General features: G+C 41.6%; 1 protein-coding gene and 1 long non-coding RNA gene across 4 annotated transcripts in view; one reads left to right on the forward strand and one right to left on the reverse strand.

Moving 5' to 3' along the window:
- Nucleotides 1-38: 38 nt before the first annotated feature.
- On the reverse strand, nt 39-9,398 carry LOC115358259 (uncharacterized). Its single transcript, XR_003928171.1, has 3 exons — nt 9,385-9,398; nt 3,751-3,755; nt 39-101 (listed from the first exon to the last, which is right to left on the reverse strand). It is a non-coding gene; the product is annotated as an uncharacterized LOC115358259 (long non-coding RNA).
- A 416-nt stretch (nt 9,399-9,814) lies between these two features.
- Nucleotides 9,815-11,804, forward strand: part of arid3a (AT-rich interactive domain 3A) — a 48,895-nt gene continuing 46,905 nt past the window's right edge. For all 3 annotated transcript variants that reach the window (XM_030049701.1, XM_030049702.1, XM_030049703.1), the window contains exon 1: nt 9,815-10,043. The gene's annotated coding sequence lies outside the window, so the exon portion shown is untranslated. The remainder of the gene's footprint in view (nt 10,044-11,804) is intronic.

An 11,804-nucleotide genomic window follows, 5' to 3' on the forward strand; every position in this document is an offset into this window, starting at 1 on the left:
CTCCTCTAATAGTAACCTGATATTCAACCAGATCATTTAAATCTAGATTAAGATGAATCAAGGGATATTTCAATCCATGACCCATAAAATGTATTAGAGATCTGTTTCTACCTCATTCTGACTGTCACTATAGTCTAAATAGAATAATTACCTTTGTTCCACCTAATCTCAAGACCTAATGTAAACAAAGCTGTGCCCAAGGCACCTAGAGGCGGAACTTTCTGCAATGTAAAAGTGGAGATAGCTTAAGGCTCATCCTCGTTGCCAATCTTGCCTCAGAGACCAGGTACAGGTAGGAAACTTATTTATTCTTGTTCACCCACCTTTCAATTCATCACCCATGTGGTGCCGGTGCTGTGTGTCCATGTAAGTAATGGTGGTTTTGGTGCATTATATTGCTACATGGTTGTTAATAAGTGGTAATTTGTGTTTCTTTTCGAGGATTCTTCCTGTGTACCATTGAGAGGGAAAGAATGAGATATATGTTTACTGCAAATATTGGTAAGTATTGTAGCCCCTGTCTACCTTCGATCACTCTTCGCAGTTGGTGGGGTGTTGGAGCTGCCAGGTATGTGTGCGTACTGGTCCGGTCCATCTTCTTTGCGTGGGCTTGATTTCCCTGTACTGACTGCTGTTCGCAGTCAGTGATGGACACTGGCAGTGCCCCTCATGCTTGGGGATGGCTCATCTGAGGGGGATGTGGATAATCCCTGCAGCGTAGCTTGTGACCTGTCTAGAGGCCTGTTTCCACTGCCGGAACTTTGGGGTAATTTTACGGGGCTGGGGCCGTTGTCACGTGTCTCCACCGCCGGAAGCACCCCCGAAGGAGAGAGTTCCTGAACTTTTACAGGAGCTAAAAAACGGCCCAGCCTCGGGGTAGAGACTCTGGGTGGGACTTGGGGTTTACTTGGTGCTGATTGGATTTACTCACGGCGCGATGTGGTGTCAACAGAAAGCAACAAAATAGCTGGACGCTAGCGCTAGCTTTAGCTAACGTTAGGCGTCCCTAGCAACACGGCCAACACTACCAAGATAATGCTAACGTGCCAGCACACTTTTTAGCCGGCATTTTTAGGGACGCTAATGTTAGCTTTAGCGGACCTTAGCTAACACTAACAACAGGCATTTTGATGCCGGGGTCATGGTTGCGCAACCGCCCGGTAACTTTACAGGAACCTCGGCCCTCTCAGTGAAGACACGGCAGTTGAGAGGGCCAAGCGAGAGGACGTTCCTGTAGTAACTCCTGCCCCCCAAATACTACCAGGAACCTTTTGGTGGAAACGGACTTTAGGGAGAAGGAACGCTGTGGACATAGGTCTGGTCATAAACGTTCACATAAGCACTCGTCTTACTGTCATCAGAATTCCAGTCACAGATCAAGCTGTGAAGAGATGCTTGAAACCTCTAAATGCCCAACCTCTGCTGAGCGCTCTATTATGATGAGAGACACTGTTAAGGGGGCTTGCTACAAGTCAGCCCCGGCGGTCAAACAGGGATAGGGCACCTCACAAGCCACATCGGCCTGTATGGCCTAGGCATGTGGGTGGGGGCCCTGCTTGGGTTGAGGAAGAGCTTTGGTGCCCCTGGACAAAATTCTGACACAAACCCCAAAAGGAGGCCTCAGTCTCAAGGGGTGGTGAACAGAGGCAATCAGGCAATGGTGCAGGCCACAATGTCGGTCCTACATAGGGGTCAAGAGCCAGCTGTCAAGTGTCCCATCTGAACAACTATTGTCAAGGACCCACTGATACAGCCCGTGTTGGTGGAGAAGGTACAGAGTCTGCTGCAAAAGCGTTGTTTCAGAAGTGCCTCCAAGCACACAGCAGACTGGGTTTTACCTATTTTATAGCTCCAAAAAACAATGGTGGTCATTGGCCTATTCTCAATCTCAGATGCCTCAACTGTTATCTAAAGGTATTTCCATGCAAAATGTTTCACTCAAAAATAGTAATGCAGTCCCATCAGTGCAGGAGAGTGTTTCACATCGCTCAATTTAAAGGACGCATATTTCCACATCCTGATTTGTCCAGAACACAGACCTCTCCACTTTGCGTTCCAGGACCTAGTATTCCAGTTCCAGTCTCTGCAGTCGGCCTGTCACTGGCACAGAGGATTTTTACTCAGGTGGTTGTAGCTCCCTTGGCCCCCTTCAGTTACAGGGTCTCAAAATCCTGCCTTATCGGGATGACTGGTTGATCTGTGCCTCCTCTATGAATCAAGTAGTCTGGGACACAGAGTCCCAGTGGTTCACAGTGAACTGGAAGCTTAATCTGCAGCCTCAGCAACAGGTATATTTTCTTGGTCTGAGTTGAGTTTTTTTTTTTTTTTTTTCTGTCAGTGACTGTGTCTAACTCCTCAGAGGGTAGACAGTTTGGAGAAAGAGTTATGTCACTTTCAGACAGGCAGGTTTGTTACTGCTCACACGATTCAGACACTGGTGGAATTAATGGCAACAGCATTAGTGGTGATTCCCTTGGGCCTGCTGCGTCCCATACAGTGATGGTTCAACTCCTTTTATCTCCATCCAAAAAGGACAGGAGGATGAGGCTGTTTATGACACGGTCCTGCATGCGGTCTTTACTCCCACGGAAGGACAGGCACTTCCTTCTCAGACATGGCGTGGCCTGGACTGACCTCTTTGAGGACAATCCACATCCCGAGTGTGGCAAACACGGCAGTCAACATTCCTTCTGGATAGGGCCTCTCTTGGGAGAGTGGAGGTTTCACCCGGTTATAGTTGCCCATATCTGGTCTGATTAGAGGCTGCCCAGGTCAGTCTTTTTGCATCCAGGGAAACATGCCATTGCCTGGAATGCTACTCCCTCATGAGTCGGGGAGGCAGTTTGGGCCCAGATGCTCTGTCACAAGAATGGCCTACAGGCTTGTTATACACTTTTCCATCTCTCCCTCTGATTCTCCAAGTCCTCTGCAGGGTCAAGGAGGGTCATTACAGAGTTCTGCTGGTTGCTCTACGTTGGCTAGGTCAGGTGTGGTTTCCTGAACTGATTCAACCAATACAGGGTAACCTGACACAACTGCCATCCTGAGCAAGCCCTCTGTCACCGGTGGGTGGGCTGATTTGGCACCCAAACACAACTGCCAGGTTTTATGTGAGTGGGAGGCAGCAGTTTTTCACATCTTTTTCAACACAGCTGGAAATGAATAACAGAGGTGCAAGCAAGTGACTGAAGAGGCAGTAATGTAACACAGGCGGTCACTCGGCTGAGAACTGGTCGGCAAATCAAATAAAACGTCATAAAATCGCTGTCATTTTTTAATGTGGACCTCATGTAATTAAACATTTCAGCTGAAGGCACAGAATTCATCTAACAGCCCTCATGACACTGAGGCTCAGTGTTCAGAAGCAACACAGGCACATGGCACTCATACAGGACCTCTGAACCAACTAGTGACCCAACCATTTTGCTGAATGGAACCAAATAAACCCTAATTCCTACCACTATGGTGCTCTGTGTTTCACTGAGGGTGGGGCTTAGCCCCTCCACACATACACACACACACACACACACACAGAGCAGGCAACACACACAGTCCGAGCAGAGCAGAGGAGAGACAGATGAAGTGAAGATAACGTTACTCAAGCTGACACGTCATTGTATTCGTGTAAGTGAAATAAAAGCTTTCCAACAAGAGATATTTATTAATGTAATCCATCTAAAATCAAAGAAGTCGACCCAAAACTTCTGAAATTCCGCACAACCTGAATCTGGTGACAGTGGCCCTCCCTACCTTCCCTCCATAGCAGTCAACAGCCTCCTGTTTATACTTGCATGCAAAGGACCATTTCCTGTAGCTGCTTCATGATAAAATCTTCTTGCTGCCAGTGGAAAGCTTTTAATATGAAACTGCAGCCTTTATGTCTAGTAGGCATGGGCCGATGTGTGATTTTGGTCTTATATGTTTTTGCGCAGATGTGAGTCCCATAGTGCATGTACTTGTACTCCTTAAAAAAAAAGTTAACGTAGAGCCATGTTCTGGATGAGCAGTCCAGTGGAGCACAGAGCAACTAAAGAGGATTTTTCACCACCATGTGGACTCCTAACATCCTGGAGACTGTACAACCCAAAACCCGACCAAAGTTCAGTTTTGTTTTAGAGCTGCTAATGTTTAAAGAATGTCATTAGTCTGGGTTTCAGAGCAGAGTATTGAGAGTCCCTTGATGCAAAGATGTATATGCTGCTTCACAGATTTTTTTTTTTTTTTTTTTTTTTTAACTCTGAACACTTAATTTTTTTTTGGCTTGAAAATAATCAAATTTAAAGATGTTGCATACTGGCTTTTGTTGACTTCAACCTGAAAATCTGCATTGGTTCCAACCTTCAAAAACCCATACTGGTACCTAATATGCATTGGAGAGTTTCATTTATGAGCAAAATGTTTCCAGTTTAAATAAAAGTATTTGCACAGCCTGGTTAGAGTTGAAGAGCCATCCTGATAAGTGACAGTTACATGAGAGTGATTATAGTCTGTTTGGCCCTCAGGTACTGATTGTAATGGGGCTCGTCAAACTGAAGTAGTGAACAAACAGGAGGAGTTCATGCCTCCCAGTCCTCTGCTGTCTGCCTACCTTGAACAGATGAGCACCAATGTTAACGACTTTTGTACTTTGAATAAGCGCCTCTTGAGCTCATCACACGGGATTTGGGAAAAAAAATGATGTAGGGATCGCCCCATATTGATTTTGCAGGGCTGATAGAGATAATATGTAATCCAATGCAGTGATAAAATTAGCCCAAAATTAAAAGTATTAGAAACGTCTGCTAAAACCTTGCTGTAATAAACAAATATTTAAGTAACAATATGTTCGTAAAAAATTGCCAAAAAAGAAGAAAATTGACGAGAAAACTATATTTTTACTTTTTAGATATATATAATTTTATATATAATTATAGTGATTGGCAGCATCTACAAGAACATATATAGCTATTTAACAGTCAGACATCTCATGATAAGTTGACCCTACATTGTTTAAAATGAGAAAATGAATGGGAAATTGACTTTAGGAACCTGTTTCAACTCCATATTGCTAATGAGGAACCGTTTGTACGGAGGTAAGGCAAGCGTTAGAGATCCAGACAAGTCTGAAGGGCACACATCACTACCTGAAGGATTAGCCTGTAGGATTCGTGTAAAGTGACATAATAGTGAGACATGAATAGTAAAATCTTTATATGCACAGTCAGGTTGCTTGTTGTTTTAGCTAAGGGGGTAGATGTTTAATTATTAGATGTTTTATTTATTGTTCAAGTGTTCCTTGAGCAATAGTCAGTACTGATGAGAGACAAGTCTTAGATCATGATCTATTCTGTAGCTTGAGTCTTTAAAGCTGCTTTTTACCAAGTGTTTTTGAATTGAATGATATATTTCCTTGTGTATTTAAGGATGTGCGTGTAATGGTACCTATGTATAATTAGCACTGCAACTGTTCAACAGTTTGAGGTATTTTTCCTCTTGTCATGTCTTATAACTCTTGCATTCAAATCTCAGGTCAGCTGAATTTACCGAGTTTTCACCAATTCTGGCCCAAAAAGTGACCTGCCAAAATATATCTTAACGTAAAATGAGTTACTCCTGGACTCTGGAGTCCTAGATTAAGTGATAATCTACCAGATCCAAGTTTTCCTCATTTTGGGTGCCACCTTTATTCTGGGGGGCAATTTTTACCATTTTGTTCAGACAATTCCTGGTTATTTTGCTAGTTACTTTCATTACCCTTATACCCATGCTTTGGAAAGAAATCAAGCAAGTTGCTCAAAGGATTAATTTGAAAACCCAAAGATACTCATTAATCCTGGACTAGATCAAGAAAAAAAAAAAAAACAGAAAATGAGGATGGATGTTGTGTAGATTCTCTCACAATCCTGAAATTACACGAAATCATTTAAATCTAGATTAATCTAAATCAGGGGATATTTCAATCCATGACCCAGAATGTGACTTAAAATTATTCCAGTTGACAGGGACATTTTAGTCTTAATCCATTTCTGGGACCCCCCCACTCCCCTTAAATTATTGAATATGACCACAACATGCTGGTATTGATAGTGGTCCAAATCAGCCAAACCCAAATTTACACATATCTGGAAATATATGGCAATAGCAGTGTTTCCTCTGGTGTGCAAGGAAATGATGGATGAGAAAATGTAAAATTACTAAAACAGACCTTACAGCCAAAGATTGATAGATATGCGACAACCAAAAAAAGGCAAAAGTATTTCCCAGCTCATTTTCAAGTGTGGTAGTTTCACAAGAATTCCACACAGTCATCAAAAACATCGAATGCACTCAGAAAAGAAAGGTGTGAAAAAAGTGTTAGAAACAGGAAACTTGTCATTTGACACTTTGTAACTGAAGACAAACTTGGTGGTTGTTCTTGACCGACAAATTATACAACTGCTTAGAGGATTTCATTGGGAAATACACTCGTGCAGCAGTTCCTGAAAACAAGATGCAACAGGATGCTTTGATGAGAACACTGAAGCGTGACTTTGACCAGAAATGTCAGTCTGCTGCGAAACTTCCTCTTACCATGAATTTACCTCAGCAGACTGGCACTTCACACAACCAGGCCGTCGTGAGATTTATCTAGAGCATTGATGGCTAGAAAATGTATCACTGTTCTAACCAAACCCGAATGACAGAGCTCTTGCCCACCATTAGAAAAAAGTAACAGGCGCTGTTCAAGTGGAACAGGAAATGCAGATTAGCCTTGTAATGTTGCATCAACTTCAGGGAAACCTACAAGACCAGAGGTGTGTGTTGCAAAGTCATCACATCAATCGATCATTAGCTTTTAATCTCTTTGACCTGGCATTGTATCTATTGAAATGAGTATCAAAGTCTTGCATAGCTATAACTGTATGCCAACTCCATGCTGAATCATGTTAGGGACATAGAAGTTGTAGTGAATGTTTTAGGGTTCATGTTGGTTTGGTTTGATTCTCCCCAGTAGAGGGAGCTGTTTCCTACAGAAATACTGACCGATCAGGTCATTTAACATGGATGAATTTGATACCAGATGGTCAGCATGTGCCATTTGTAAAGATGTCAACCTCATGCATTTAACTAGACATTCAGAAATGATAGTTTGATGGACTTTAGACAGTGTTTTCTGGAATGGTGCAGCCTGGGTTTAATATGTTCCACCTTGAAAACAGGGATTTTTTTGGTAGGGGGCACTAAAAATGTACTTTATTTATTTATTTATTTATTTTTTAATTATGCATAAGTGGAGTCACGTTTAAATATACTGCTGAAATTACTATCACAACATATCAAGCCAGCTTGAAAGATATTACCAGCTTGTCAACTATTGACAAGCTGGTAATATCTTTCAAAAATGTGTAGCATGCAAGCCCTTATTAGTATGTAAGAAGATGTTGATTTTTGTTTTGTTCAACATATCACTATTATTAGCTCATGCTTACTTTTTCATTTATTGTTCAGATGATAATGCTAAAAGTTATATTTGGAAATACATGAAGTATCTGTCTGATGACTTATGGAAGTTGGCAGCCACTGTTGCTGAAGAACAGAAAAGAAAAAAAAAAAACATATTTCCTGCTCTGAGTTCATTTATCTCCAGCTGGATTACTTCCTCTATAAGGCAGCTGCACAAAAAGTACACCATGTTTTCACGTTTTTTTTTTTTTGTTTTTTTTTTTTTTTACAAACTTTTTACTAACAGGAATGGTCCAGCCCCTTGTTTGCATGTTGTTAGCTTTCGATTTTTTTCCCCCTCTGAAATATGAAGTCTGAATTTGCGATACAAGAAGTGACAGGTTTGCTGGAGGTGTATTTGTTCAGTTTGGAGCCCTAGATCTTCACATTCAGTGATTAAAGTTGGACAGTTAGGTAAACAAATTCTAAGCAAATAAAATGTATAGTTTTGCCAAAAGATCTGAACAGGACCAACCACTTCCTCATGATGATGTAGTGTAAACACACTTCAGAGAGATGCATCCCAGTCTGACGCTGGTGAAGTGTGTTTGGATCGGCTTTCCTTCCTCAACACACCAGCTCGACCTCACTTACCCACCTGTGGGTTTTTAGAATGAACATTGTAAAGCTCCACAAATATACATGGATGATTTTGTTTTTTAAAAAAAGACAATCTTCCAGTGCTTGCAGTCAGTATTGCAAACATAGTCTTGATTATCTCACCCAAATACCATGACGTTCACTACTAGGGATTCTCTTCAAGGGACTGTCACCAAAAAGTGAACACTACTGAAAAACATCTACGCATTTTGCCATGAGTTGCCATGAGAAATACTGTTGAAAGACATGTTAGAAATTTAGGTCAGGCTACAGTTGTGTCAAATTCTATTCTTTTGAGAAAAAGGTTAAGGTTAGGCATAATTTGTGTGGTTTAGCAGCAAACTAACAGCATTTACACATGGTAAAAAAAAAAAAAAAATGCTTTACCATAAGGCAAGCTTGGCATCTATCTGCCTGGCGCCCCGGTGTCCTACATTTTTTTTTTTTTTCTAACTTAGGACTTCCAGTAATCATACTCAAAAGCACTTTTTAAAAATTACTTATAGAATATGAGACAGCTTAGGAACATAACCACAATCAGTCAGTGAGTAAGGCCCAGAAACTTGAAGGGAAAATCAAACTATGTCTTTACCTTTGTAGTCATCGGTAACAGTTTGTACTATTTTATTCACTGTGTATATATGGTGTAGGAGTTTATTTACAGTGTACATGTAAGTGTGGTGAATATTTGAAACAGTGTTTCTCAAATGGGTGTATGCTAGGGTGTATATATCAGTCATGCATAATTCGTAAAATAAGTAACTTATGCTATAATAAGTTCAATAAAACCATTTCATATTCAGTTTTTCCTCCGGGTTTCCCAAAAGTGTCAACTGTGTATGTTTGTGGTATAAATCTGCTGCTGAAATCGTCATGCGAAGACTTTTGTTCACTATGACTGGAAGGCCAAACTAAAATCCAGAAAATGGATTAGTGGTTGAAACGTAACAGAGATACAGCTGAAAACAAGGAGGATAAGGGAAAAAGAAGCAAAGACAGAAAGAGCAAAATCTCAGTATCAGCTTCTTGTTTCCCACACTGATGGAGCTGGACTGCACCTCTTTTTTGTGCATTGGAAAGGGGGAACTTGGCTGAAAGAATGTTTCAAAAGCAGTACATTATTGTAAAAAGTTTGAGAGCCACTGGATTAGAGTCTATATGATATTTGATAGAAAACAAGAGAGAACAGGGCATGAGGGGGGCTAGTTTTGAAAAGAAAATTGAGGGAAAGGTGAGTTTAGTGGCACTGTATATACATGTACGGATCTGAATTAAGCTACATAACAAAAATCACTGGTGCAGCTAGTCTGTATACAGGTTTACAGCTTTAATTCCCCCCATCCAGCCTCCCTGCTCTATAAGGCCTCCTCAAGGGACCGTCGCCAAGTGGTCAACACGGGGACAAAACGTCAGCAAACCGGTCAAGGAATCAGCTGTGCCAAACAAGGAGGGAGGCGGTCAGTGTGAGGTGTGGGGAGTTAGGAAAAATGGATGTGAAGGCATCTCGGTCTCTGTCTCTTACATTTTTTTTTCCAGCTTTACACGCCCCTCATCCTTCACATACTTACATTGACAGACGTTCCCCGTGTAGGTGGGGGGAGGTGGAGGAGGGAGGGGGGCTGGCCCTGCTGATTCAGAGGTTAGGAATTTGCATCTGATGGCTGTTTGTCAACCAATGATTTGATTGTACAGGCTGGAGAGTCTCCACGCCTCGTACAATGTAAAGCGACTCCTCTGAATGAAGCCTCAACTCTCCAACGCAATTACACGCAAGAGCCGAGCGCTGCGTGGATATTACACAATCAGATGAGGCGATTTATTTCTGGGTGATAAAACACGCAAAACTCCTCTTCTTGTTTGCTTTGGTTTGCTTTAGTTTATTTTTTCTTCTTCTTTTTTTGGACCGGATTCAAACAGACGGGGAAACCAGGAATGTTTCTTCCGGTTCCCAAGAGTGTAAAAACAAAACGGAAGCCGAGTTGGTAAGTTTATTTTTTTCTCCTCTACGTTGTGTTCTGTATTTGTTTATTGTGTTTTATCAGTGTCATAGTGTTCAGAGTAAATGTGGTTGCTGCCTGTTTTGCTCCATGTACTCACTCGTGTTTTTCACTTGTCGGGCAAATGTACCGGCACAACGTTATCAAATGGTCTTATCAATAGTTTATAGGTAGCTGCTCGACTAAACGTTACTGTCGTGTCACTGTTGTGTGTCCACTTTGAATAGAGGTCTTAAAAAACATTTAATTCCATGTTTTTCTCTGTGTCTTCTTTGTAATACTATTGGAAATTGAGTTTTTAGTTTCGGTCAGGGTTTCTCTGCGGTTTGGCTTGATTTTTAACGAACGGAGATAAGAAAATAAACGAGCTCAAGCTAGCAATTTTTCCATGTTTGCTCTCAGATACAAAAACTGAAACGAAATACATACGTTAACATTTGAATTTCAAACCCAGCTCGGTTTCCTCGCCTCAGCCAAACACTGCCTTAGTGTAAAATAATATTAATTGGTGTTGGTAATTGCAGATGTTTGCGTAGCACAGTGACATTCGGTGTCTTTGGCAGTTGAAGACGTCCGTTACGTTAGCTCGCAGATGATTGATAAATCCACTAGTGTGGGCTCCAAATCTTCCATTGGGTATTAATTGGTAAAACTACAGTAAAACTAACAAGACAAACAAACTAAGTCACACGAAAGCCTGTTGACATTCATTATGGTGGCAACTCGTCCTTTACAATTGGAGTCCACCACGTCTGTGTCACGGCCTTTGCAACGCCATTAAACATGCATTACTATGTATTACAGCTTACACATATTTATGTGTAATTGACTCACATTTCGCTTGAAGTGACTAGAAATAGGCTTCTGAAGGAAATAAATGTCAGGCATAACAATAAAATTGGAGGGTAAAGCAAAGACAGTGGAAATATATGTGAAATAGATGCCTTTAGGACTGGAGGGGAAATGGAGTTGGCAACTGCCAGATGTTCTCTTGGCTTTTTAGGCCTCAGTGCTGCTCAGTCATAATGCTGTCATAATACTGGAGTAATACTGCCTCACACGGAAGTTTTGGCGGGGTTGTAGACAAGACCAGGTCCAAAGGGGGTTGAGCCTGGAGCAAATCCAGGCCTGTTCAAGACCAAATCAGGCAATAAACAGTGTTCATGTCTTTACAAATGGAAAAATAATGATTACACCATCAGTAGAGATGTATTTGAATGTGTAATACATCTGGACTAATTTTCAACATCCAAATGATCAATACAGACAACTTTAAGGAGTGTTACGTACAACACACAGGATGGAATGTGTAAAGTGTTTTGCAGTGCAAGAGAGAAATTAAATCAAATGGTGGACCAAGTGGAGAGAAGCTCATGAGAAATGTCTTATGGGCTGGAAAAGGTTGATTCAACAGCTGAGACCTGTCCTGCATCACAGAAATGTGGTCTGGAGACAGAGGTTGGACTGAGGTGGTTGGTTACCTGTGAAAGCCAGACAAGCCTCACAGCCACAACTCAGATTGAGCAGTCAGGCATTTGGCTGCTGGCTGGTGTTAGTTTGGCAGCATGGGGTGATGGTGGTGGAGTTTTTTGGGGTTGAGGCACAGGAGGACAGTTTGGTTTACAGCTTTTACATTTTCTAAGAAGTAGCAAGTCCTCCTGTGTTGCTAAGAATCCCTTTATTTTCCAAATAATGAATGTATAGGAATTTGTCTCTCTGGTGTCCATGTGGTTAATACATAAATGT

This window comes from Myripristis murdjan, chromosome 4 (genome assembly GCF_902150065.1).
Source record: "Myripristis murdjan chromosome 4, fMyrMur1.1, whole genome shotgun sequence".
Classification (NCBI taxonomy): Eukaryota; Metazoa; Chordata; class Actinopteri; order Holocentriformes; family Holocentridae; genus Myripristis; species Myripristis murdjan.